Source organism: Oxyura jamaicensis, chromosome 1 (genome assembly GCF_011077185.1).
Source record: "Oxyura jamaicensis isolate SHBP4307 breed ruddy duck chromosome 1, BPBGC_Ojam_1.0, whole genome shotgun sequence".
Lineage (NCBI taxonomy): Eukaryota > Metazoa > Chordata > Aves > Anseriformes > Anatidae > Oxyura > Oxyura jamaicensis.
In genome coordinates this window covers 31,436,750-31,447,633 of record NC_048893.1, presented here as the reverse complement: position 1 = coordinate 31,447,633, position 10,884 = coordinate 31,436,750, and the positions used below count along the sequence as shown (strand labels likewise).

At 39.0% G+C, this 10,884-nt stretch overlaps 1 non-coding gene across 1 annotated transcript; it reads right to left on the bottom strand.

Moving 5' to 3' along the window:
• Nucleotides 1–10,812: 10,812 nt before the first annotated feature.
• On the bottom strand, nt 10,813–10,884 carry TRNAH-GUG. The gene has a single exon. It is a non-coding gene; the product is annotated as a tRNA-His (tRNA).

Here is a 10,884-nt window from a genome sequence, read left to right as displayed (position 1 = left end):
ACATTCTGGCACTGGGCTTATTACTGTGCAAAACAATAAGCTGCAAAAAGTTAACTTTTAACCAGAAAAAAAAATCAACAACAACAACAACAAAAACAGATCTGCCAGGAGCCATCAGCATAAATTGAGATGTCTGCAAGGAATTCAGTCTTTGCTGTGAGGACCTTTTTCCCCAGCTGAGACCTCCTGCAGGCTCAGATCATGATATAGACAAAATTGCCTATGTCCATGTACTGCTAGGGATGACAAAACCAGCCAGAGACACCCCACTTGTGATAGAGGACCTGAAAAAAAGGACTTGGGGCAGAGGAGACAGCGGCTGTCAAGTGGCAAAGGAGCAGTCCTAATGGTAGTGTGATTCCCTGTCCCCCACTGGCAACACCTGATGCAGAAATCCTGGCTCCCAGGAGCTCTGTCTCTCTCTCCAGTGAAATCCCTCCTTCTTCTCAATTCCTCCTTTTCCTCTCCTGAGACACAAATGAACTTTCTCCTGACTCCATTTACTCAGGCAGCAAAATTTAGTTTTGCTTCCCATGCTGACAATCTTTGAGCTGTTTTTGACTTCACTGCAGGAGAATCAGGAAAATGAGGAAAGAATAAAGCACATTCCACTAATTAAATACTTAGTCACACTTAAAAAAGTAGGATACTTGTAATGAATTCTGTTGTACTTTTATCTTGGCATATTTTAACGATACTACAGGTTCATGAAAACTAGCTTCAATATATTTAGTGATCATAAGTAAAAAAAAATAAATGAAAAGAAAACAGGTGGTATAATTTCATCTTTCCTACACTGCTGCAAGTAATTTTGTGTATTATATAACATTATATTGTCAATCAAATGAATACAAAAAGCTCTTTTTAAAGAAGAGATGTACTTTAATAATCAGCTACATGGTGGCATCTCTTGTAGCAGCTTTGGAAGCACATTTTAAGCAAGTGTAAAGTTATATTCTGGCATTCCTTCAGGACACTGTTTCTTCCTGACAACGTTTTATTTTACAGAAGTGTAAAAGAAGTGACAGGTTATTGTGTATGTAATCATGGTTACTTTTTAACTTCAAAAACTGCTCTCTGATCTTAAAAGCTTTTAATTTGTTCACAGGCACAGGTTTGTACAAGCCCTGTGCAACATCTGTGTGCTGTTTTAATGATTAGGTGTAGTGGTGACTTGCTCTCAATCCAAAAAAGTTTAATTAGATTTGAAAAGTGGGGTAAGCTCTTACCTGACTTTGACACGGATGTTCACACTTTGAACCTGGTACTGAAAGGTGCTATGGTTTTCATGGAAAAATGTCACTTCCCCAAATCCCGCTGAGACTGATGGGTTTCAAGGTGTTTGGTATCTCTGAAGACACAGTCAGTGCCTTGCTGAACTTCACTCATACATGGAATAAATATCTGTGAACTCTGCAATCCCACGTGCACTTCGATAAGGAATTTCAGTGAAGATGCTTAAATGTAGCTGAGCCTTCAATGGTATTAGGGATCAAGAAAATAGAAAACATAACTGTGTAGGCCCATGTTCGCAAATATACATTTTCCACTACTCCAACATGCACTGTATCACAGATACTCCTCTTTAGGAGGTATTTTATTTAAAAAGACCTAAACTCTGTGACTAACATCAAAAGCATCATCACAGTTAAAATGTATTGCAATGTTTATATATTGTCACGTGCACAAAGGAATTTATATTTCATTCAACAGATGACTAAATACAACTAAAACTAATCATATTCATCAGTAATATTCTTAATTTTGTAGTTAGTCTAATGGCATTGAAAGAAGCCTATAAGTACTTCAAAATGACTTAAAATTAGTTTAAGTGTTTCCATTTTTGAAGTTGGTATCAATTTCCATTCATTCAAAAAAAATCTTGAAATAATTAAACTTGTTTTCTGCATTTAAGTCAGTAGAATCTCTTTAAATAGTTCTTGATGTGCATTTCTTTAAGAATTATGGTTATTTCATAATAACTAATTTAACATCTTTGTAAGAGCCTGAAACACTTCTATGTTTTTAATTTGTAGTACAAGTAAATGTTGGATAGTTAGGAAGGATGGAATTAATTTTTAAGCAATGACCAAAATTTGCTACTTTGGTGGAGCTATACCTACTTATGTAACTGGTACATTTGATACTCTCTGCGTCCAAGCAAAAATAGATTATTATTCTGGAAAATACAGCTGCTGTTAGGATTATTTCACAATCCTTTGTCCTCGACGTTAGTTGCAGAAGTCCCGCTGATATTGCCAGGAGCTGCACTGACCCAGTAAAATTTCTTCTTGTACAGCTGGATCCGGCCTACTATCCAAGATCCAGAGCAAGGGGTGAAGTTTACAGTAACACATATTTATAATTCCTGCTTGCTCCAGGAAGCATGAGTGGGGAGTGAAATGGGATATGTCTGCCCAGTTAGGTGATCTGAAGCCCTCAGGCGAGTGAGCACTGCTGGGCTTTAGAGGAGGGACGTGGATGACCTGGCTCTCTGACCAAAACACTGCCCTCTGCCACCCTTGTAGGAGTCACTTGCAGTTTCACGTTTAGTCTTCCTTGCTTTTGGCTCGTTTGGTGCATGGCAGGTTTTCCTAAAAAGTTTAATTCCTAACAGTCATCATTCAGCTGTCCTTATTCAAGTGCCTTTTGGCATACCCCAGCAGGAGCTGATTTGAACTGCAGGTCACACTTGGATACAGCCGAAGCTAGAGCAATCAAGGTAATCTCCCTCCCTGCACGAAAAAAGGCTAGATAAAAGGAGATATTAATAAGGCAAATGTTTTATACCAACATGCAGAAATAACGAGCTGTTTGCTCTGCATTTCTATTTTATAGGATGTAGCTCTCTTTAGGGATTAAGGTTTTAAAATTTAAATAATAATTAAAAAAAAAAACACAACTATAACAGCAGTGATGTAGGAAAATGTATATATTTGCATTGTGTGGAGATCATCTGGTCAGTATTTCTACCAGAGGGTGCTGAGAATAGCCCGTTGTTGCTGGATGTGTCCTACGGAGAGCCTGAGGGAAACGCGAGGCCTTCTTGAGTGCCGCCGTGAGTCCCGGCTGCTAGGTGCCCACTAACCCAGCGCAGCCCCTCCTGGCTGGGTCTCAGAGCTGCTGCTCACTCTCATGCCTTTTAGCTGGCCCTGCAGCTTCATGTCTTTGGTGCCTTTCTGAGAGCCGTGTGCCATGCAGTGCTCGCTCTGGTTACTGCTCTCCTGTCCCCCCATGTAAGGGTTTTGCCTCTCAACTTCTGGGCACACAGGAGAGGTATGAGAGGACAACAGGGAGTGCTTGGGTCTGGCAGGGAATCAGCTGCTCCTGGTGCACACCGTCACACATCCCTTCTCTGTGTTGGTCTCTAAGCACAGCGAGCTTTCAAAATGCCAGGAGATTTTCACTGCAGAAATACCTCTGAGTATTCATTTACATGAGTGTCCAGAGCTCCTTGGCTCCACGCAAACGCTTTCACCTCCAGAAGCTTGCCTTTCTGAATATGTGCCAGCTACAAACCCAGCAAGCTCCAAATACTAACACAGCATACGTGTATGTTTTAAGTCCCTGGGAATTAGGAAAGAGATGCTTGCTGTGCTTAGCCCGCTCGGCCTGCCAGTAAGGGCAAGGCAAGTGTCCTGTGGCTGTGCTTGGACTCCTGCCCTCCGGCCCTTGACATGAACGGCTGGTGGCTCTTTGCCTCCTATCACCTCCACCCTGGTGTCACCCCACCTCACTCAGCTTTCTGTCAGGTCACTGGGCCAAATGCTGCAAGGAGGAGATCTTCCCTCTCATCTCCTGCCGGGCTCTTTCCTTGGCCAGGACCCCAGCTGGATGTATGACATTCAGTCCACTTCTTATAAACCCTTCTTGTAAAAGGATGCTCTTTCCTAATTCTCTAGCTTTAGGCTCTTTCATTTAAATTTGAAGGCTTCTGCTGCTCCCTCCATTTTTATGACATCCACCAAAAAAAGTCAAAAGTATATAAACTAAAACCCACAGAGTATTTAACACACTAATACTGCCTGCAGAAATCATAGTCTAAAAAAGAAATCCAACATCATTTATTTTTTTTTTTCATAAAGATTTTTCAAAAAGACCATGAGAAATCTACTTAATAGATTCAGATTTAGTATGTCAGGCAAGGAATATATCTGTTGCCCTGTACGATTTTTTTTCTATGGTTATGTCGATCAAGTTTTAGATATTTTATCACCTATTTGAAAGGAATGAAGGGTCAGGTAGCTTCTGGTTGTCTAACAGTTCGCCACAGTCGGTCATTGCTGTTAATTTTTTTCATCTTTCAAAAACAGTAGGAAAGACACGGGTTAATCATATTTAAGTGTCCCTCTGCAAGGTATTACATGTCTGCCTGTAAACTGCAACAAACTGGTATCAGACAAATTCAATAAGCAAGCATACTGCAGTGCACGGGAAAGTTTGGTGTTCACTAAATGTGGAAGCAGATAATTATTTTCCAACAAGGAATGAGATACAGTAATAATAGTAGTATTGTGTAAGCAACACGGGTTAGTTTCTACTTCCAGATACATAGTGTGCTGGCCATATTTCTGAGCGAGCCTTTTACTGTGCCTGCAGTATTATATAACGCGTTACTGCATGCACACAAGAGCAAATTGTTGGGGCATTCACTCATGCAAGTGGCGTGTGTCAGAGCAGGCTGCTGAAAGCTGTAGAAGTTTCCATGTACTATCAGTAGTTATCTCGTAGCAAATCGAGAATGTAATTCTCCCTAGCATGCTTTTGAGAAAATTGGATGTAAAGTGTTTCAAAACCAGAAAGACTGTATTTAATGGCCACAAGTTATGAGTATAAAAAACTATTTAACACTAACCATAGTGTACAGCCTAGAGACAGCTGTGAGAACAGTGTGTATGCATGAATACATTTGTTAAAAAAAAAGAGTATATTTAGCAGCAAAATCCTCTAGAAACAGGAGTTTAAGGGAACTTGACTATTGAAAACAAAGCTATATTTCTTAGAAAATGCATTATGCATAAAGAACTGTTACAGGTATATCTGTTGTGTTTTTAAAATCTATTTCTCTGTGAGGATATGTACTGAATGTAAATGTAAATGAACTGAAAGGAAGTTAGGAGAAAAAAAAATCATAAACTCTATAAATGAAAATATTGTTTAGGAAAGGGGAATAACAGAGCACATGACATTACCTCACCATAGAAATATGATTGCATATTTTAAAGTAACATTTTCTTATTGATGGCCCAGAGTGCAATGAATGTAGGAAGAAGAGCGTAACCAGGACGTCACTGGTGGCCCTCGGGGAGCAGAGAAGTTTGCAGGCACTTTGCAGACTGTGTGCAGACAGATCCACTGACTAAAATGAGAGAAGGATCATGGGGTAATGGAGACTTTACAGTATCTTTGCACTCCTTTTAAAGAGCAAATAGTAGGTTCAGTATCAAAACTAAAACTGAAACAATAAACAGACAATACTGATATGTATACTGACTTCATTGTATTAATTAATACAGCTCCCACATTTGCTACGTGCTTTTGAGTTACTGCAACTGACTGAAATACTTGTGAAATGAATGAGTAACACATATTAAGGAGGTATGGTGTTTTTCTCTATTTGTTGTTAATCCTCCTGATGAGGCTGATTTGTTTTTTATTAAAAGTCTGAGTGATGCCACCACCTGCTGACTTGGGATCACTGTATCAGACAAGGCACTATTTCCTTCTACCACCTGCTGGATGGAATACAGCTGGAATTCAGCTGATGTTTTTGAACACTGGTGACAAGATTGTTACTCTTTCTGTAACCGGTATTTTAATCTAGGTGTTTCCCCAGGAGTCTTCTGATAATTTTAGATAGTTCAAAAGGCTGCAATGAATTAAAAAAAAATGGAATCTGGTGATCCAGGTTTTAAGAATTATGCTTTCCTATCTCTTAATTTACTTTGGTTTCCTACCAAATCCAAATTTTGGATTTTATTTTAGTTTTATTTTTTTTTTTTTTTTTTTTTTTTTTTTTAATCGGTACTTGTTTTGCATTGGATTACTTGACTACAAGATGTCAAGCCACAGATGATGGCACAGTATCTGTAATAGTAAAATCTCATTATTTATAAACTAGGATGTAGACTGTCCAGGTATTCCAGAAATAGAAGTTGGTAGCCATTTAGAAATTACCACAACCACTCTTTTTGTCTGAATAGTTTACAAGAGCGCAAATGTGGCATTCCTCCACATGCAGACTGACTGGCCAGTCTTAGAGAATGGCTGATTTACAGGTAACTCACTATTTAAACATAGAGGTAGTTTTGTGTCCAGAAGGAAGTGTGCATTTCAGCAAAGCAATTTTCCCTGTAAATGGTTTACATGTAGTTGGATAATTCTGTGAGTTGCAGTATTATACAATGCTTAGATCTGTATGTCATCATATCTCTATTGCAACCTTTAAGAAAACCTTATTTTAATAATATTTAAAAGCCCTTTCTCATTAGGATAAACCAGAAGTGGAAATGTGCAGTTTGTCTATAAACGTTTAATTCATGTTTTCTGTGCACAGAAATGGCGCGTCATCTTCTGTAGTCTGAGATGATCAGAGGATGGGGTAGTAGTAAAGATCTTGACTGGTATCTCTATGCTAGGATGAGCTTTCAAGACTAACTAGCACTAAACAAAGTTTCAGGAGTATCTAACAGATTTTGTAAGTTTCAAGAATAGGCAATTAGCCAATGGCACAGTTGCTCTTGTTTGGCAAAGGTGCAACTTAGCAGTTTTATTTCTGTCGGCAGTTAAATTCACAATAGTAAATGGTCTCAGACTTTTATTATCTATTGAATAAGACTGATCATAATTGTTTAAAAGTGTCATGAAAGAGCTTATCATTATGCATGTGTGGGAAAGTAATGCTAAAATCACAGTGGAACTACTTGGGGTTTCTCATTCTTCAGTAACAAATGCATTATTGAGGACAGAAGCTTAATATATCTTTGGTTTTAGAAATGAAAATGTTTAAAAGAAGAGGGAACTGGTCTTAGGAAGGAGAAAAAAGACGGAGTGGAAGTGTCTTATTGCTAGATGGCTCAAACTCAAACTGGTTCACAGCTGACCCAAATGCTGTCCATTTTGTGACTCTCCAAGTTCTCAAATCAAATGTTCTGGTGATTCTGCCTCAGGGCTTAGCAAACAGGATCTACAACACAAACCCCTTTGTTTGGCAAGAAAGTTAGGATTGTCAGTAATAGGTATTTGGATTTTGCTACTCACTAATGTTATAGTTTGTGTCCTAGTTACAGAAGCACAAACACTCTGTGAACACTGGTTTTAGTCAAATGCCTTGGTTTTGTACCTCTCAGTTGTTGGAAGTGACTTTAAAAGTCTTACATCAGGTTGAACAGTGGCATCTCAGAAAAATAATGCAACCTCTTAATAAATCAGTTTTTGAAGCACTGAGGAAATTATCCTTGTAATGCTGTTGCAAAATCCCATAATTTACACATTTTGTGCACCTTGTGTCTTGTCCATCCTCAAATCTGTTCACAAATGTAAACCTTAAAGGAAAATATTTCAGGTCTTGTGTGGCAGTATACAAAACGATTAGCTTTTTGTTCAGGGGCTGAAACAAATTTTTAAGTCCTTTGTTTAGACCTGATCTAAACATTTTTCCTGACATTCTTGACTAAAGAATGTAAGAGGGAAAGCTGGAAAAGCTTCTATTTTGATGCCATTTCTTTCAGGCTTTCAGAAGTAAAGGGGGGACTCCAGGTATAAGGAAAAGTTCTACTCCATAACCCCAGGCTTACAGACCTCAACGAGAACGATGCAGGATCCTGGAGTTTATTTTCTGTTGCTGCCATAACGAGATATGAAACCATGCAACAGAAAGCTGATCTAACTGCTATACTGTAACAGATTTTCCGCAAGAGAAATGGAAAGTATGTGGAAAATATATAGTGGAACTTCATCAGAAAAATGGGTTACAAGCATGCCCAGCTTACTGTACTGCATAGCTAATGGAAACATCAGATCAAATCTCCTTTGGATGAAATAGGATTAAACCTGGGCTTTCCCTTAGATCAATTCTGCAACTGATGGCTGGGATAAAAAAGCTCTCATCCTTCATTAGTTTTGTAAATCTAAAACTAAATTCAGCAAAATCATCTAGTGAATCCAAATTTGTTTATCAAAATAAAAATCTCAGTGTATTCCCCTTGAATTTCTAATCAATTAGTCCAGTTGGGGCATCAGGGTTTTCTGCAAAGACAGCACATACAATCTGACTACTGGGAGATAACCCTTCAGATTTAATAAAGACAGAGATACAACATTGCCAAGCCTTACAAAATTATGGATTCAGGGCGACTGAAGTAACTGAAATTAATTAATTTTGGTAAGTGTCTTAGAATTAAACATACTGGAGAAAAATAACAACAACAAATTATTAAAAGCATATATGATGTTTCTATCAACGAAAAACACTCCTTTTATAAAAAGGAGGGTTTCTCTACCCATAACTCAGCTTTGAATATTGAGCGTATACAAAGCAGATACAATAAACACAGATCCTCACATACAGTTTTTTGTTCTTTTGCCACTGGAGCCCTCACCCATTCTTTGTCCTGGTAGTCAGTTTTTCTTGTGACTCTCCAACTGGGAAAAAATAGCGTATGATGAGAGGTTAAAAAATCATGTATGTGAATGAACAGAATGAAGATGGTGGCTGGTGATGTGCCAATTCAGTGACTGTCACCTGGAAGAGAGCTGACTACTCTGTTCCTAGAAGTTTCTTGCGAGACATGGAGCACATACTGTCTCCATGAATGGTCTGTTAATGCTATAGAAAATTTCACCCTCCTTTTGTCTTCAGCAATTGCATATTCAGAATTATATATTCTAATATATGAATGGTATTCTAATATTGAATGATAACATCTTGCCCAGCGAGATACAACTAAGGTCCATGAATCTGAGATGTTGCTGTAATGTCAGAGCAGTGAAATTAGTGCAAAAGAAGCTCACACCCTCTCCAAATCGCAACACGGTGATATGAGGCTGTCTCATGATGCTCTTGTAGCCCTAGTGATATGCTCTTACTCACCTTTTTTATTTCTCTGTACAGCCATCGTAGCATAGTGAATTCACTTCAGATGCTTCTGAATCTTTCTCTTTGTGCAGCTCTCTCACGTGGACATAAACTTTAATACAAATTTTTGACTTTGAGGAGTCTAATTCCTGCTAAAGACAGCATTTCTAAAGGGTGTGGGATAACACTGCAGGATAACACATTCAGGCACTGGTTTGAATTAGCACAATGAGGAGCTTTTTCACTTGCTATTAGCAGTTTGATGCTCACATGATATGACCATTGGTGGTGTATTGCAATATTAAAACTGCATTCTCTTGTGGAGTAATTTTAGGGTGCTGCCCAGAGTGAGACTCTGGAAAAGGCTTGGTAGCTAGGAGAGTGCTATGTGAGCCAAATTATCCCTTGCATAACTAACAGGGCTGATACGGGAGATGAATTGAGCGCTATGTCTCCTTAGTGTAGGAATACTTTCTTTCGAGCCAAAGTAACAGCTGCAGTGTGCTTGTGACTGAAAAATAAAAAATAAAAAGCTTGCATTTTTGGCAGAGTGAGTGCACATGCTTTTGGCTTCACACTACAGAAATTCTTATTTTTCTGAATGATTTGTGTGGGGTCACTCATGAACCTCAAGTTGGAAGTTTTTCTTCTTATGCACTCACCTCCATGAGTACACGGTGACCTACACTTGTCTGCCCTGGAAAGCTGAAATTCCTCCTGCTGATAGTGACAGGTGCACGGTGCTGACGGAGCTCCCAGGCGGGGTGAAGTTCAGAGCAGGATTCCTGCCCCGGGGTTAGCAGAAAGCACAGAGCAGTCTGCCAGCTCCTGTCCCGGGACACTGAGCCCCACTGCTTCCATGGTGATTGCACAACACAGGGTGTGATACCTTGTAGCTGGCACATGCTTCTTCACTTTCCTTCCCAGCTGATTTGTAATGATATCAAAGTGCCTGTCTTCACCTGTAATACAAAGAACCTATTTGAATCAACTGCAAATTCCTTAAATTAGTAGCTATGACTGGCTGGCATATATTTAATTATTTGCAAACAATAATTTTACTAGTATGATAGCATTTCATTTTCTCAAATTGCTGTAAAGACAATACTACAAAGTTATTCCCATAAAAAGTAATGCAAATCCCCCAGAAAGCTATGGGAAACCAGGTCCAATTACACAGCATATGCCTTATCACTATGGCAGTCACTATGTAACCTATATTTCACAAGATGAAACTTGGCAAAAGGCAGCATGCTAAATAACATAAGAGTAATGAACTTCCATTTACCTTTGATTAAGGGAAGAGTAAATGTGCAGACATTAACCTTAGAGTAAGCAGTCACTGTTGCACAACTATTACACTTTGAAAGTGGATAATAACAGAAATGCATACATACCATAGGGCAAACCCCACCATCTGAAAATCTTTTGAATCATCCTAAGAATGAAACAGATTATTGCATCAAACTGTTGAAATAATTTGTAATATTGTTCAAAACCCCTACAGATTTCCACTGGACTCTATAAAATTTCATTGATTTCACAGAATTACAGAATCATCTAGGTTGGAAGAGACCTCCAAGATCACCTAGTCTAACCTCTGACCTAACACTAACAAGTCCACCACCAGACCATAACAATAGGTTCTACATCTAAACGTCTTCTGAAGACCTCCAGGGATGGTGACTCAGCCAATTCCATGGGCAAAAACTGGAAGCGCCTGTGTGCCGTGGTGATGCCGTGACTCGGATTCGAACCGAGGTTGCTGCGGCCACAACGCAGAGTACTAACCACTATACGATCACGGC